General features: G+C 56.5%; 1 protein-coding gene across 1 annotated transcript in view; it reads left to right on the plus strand.

The window, feature by feature from the left end:
* The window catches only part of EMH_0013220 (uncharacterized protein), a gene marked incomplete at both ends in the record, with an annotated part of 8,489 nt that overhangs the window by 450 nt on the left and 7,768 nt on the right, over window positions 1–271 (plus strand). The gene's annotated exons all lie outside the window — the stretch shown is intronic.

Raw genomic sequence — 271 nt, forward strand, 5'->3', positions numbered from 1 at the left:
GGGACACAGCAACTGCAGCAGCAACAGCAGCAGCAACTGAAACGACAGCAATGAGGGTAGGCTCAGACACAGCAGAATAGAAGCAGATAGCAGCACAGCAGCCGAGGCAGCAGCAGCGGCAGCAGCAGCCACAATACTGGCAACAACAACAGCAGCAGCAGCAAGAACTGCTACGACGCAGCAGCACGGCATCTTGTTCAGAGCAGCAGCAGCAGCAGCAGCAGCAGCAGCAGCAGAACCGACGGCAGTTTATAATGGATTGTATGGGGCG

This window comes from Eimeria mitis, genomic scaffold (genome assembly GCF_000499745.2).
Source record: "Eimeria mitis Houghton genomic scaffold, Emh_scaff465, whole genome shotgun sequence".
Lineage (NCBI taxonomy): Eukaryota > Apicomplexa > Conoidasida > Eucoccidiorida > Eimeriidae > Eimeria > Eimeria mitis.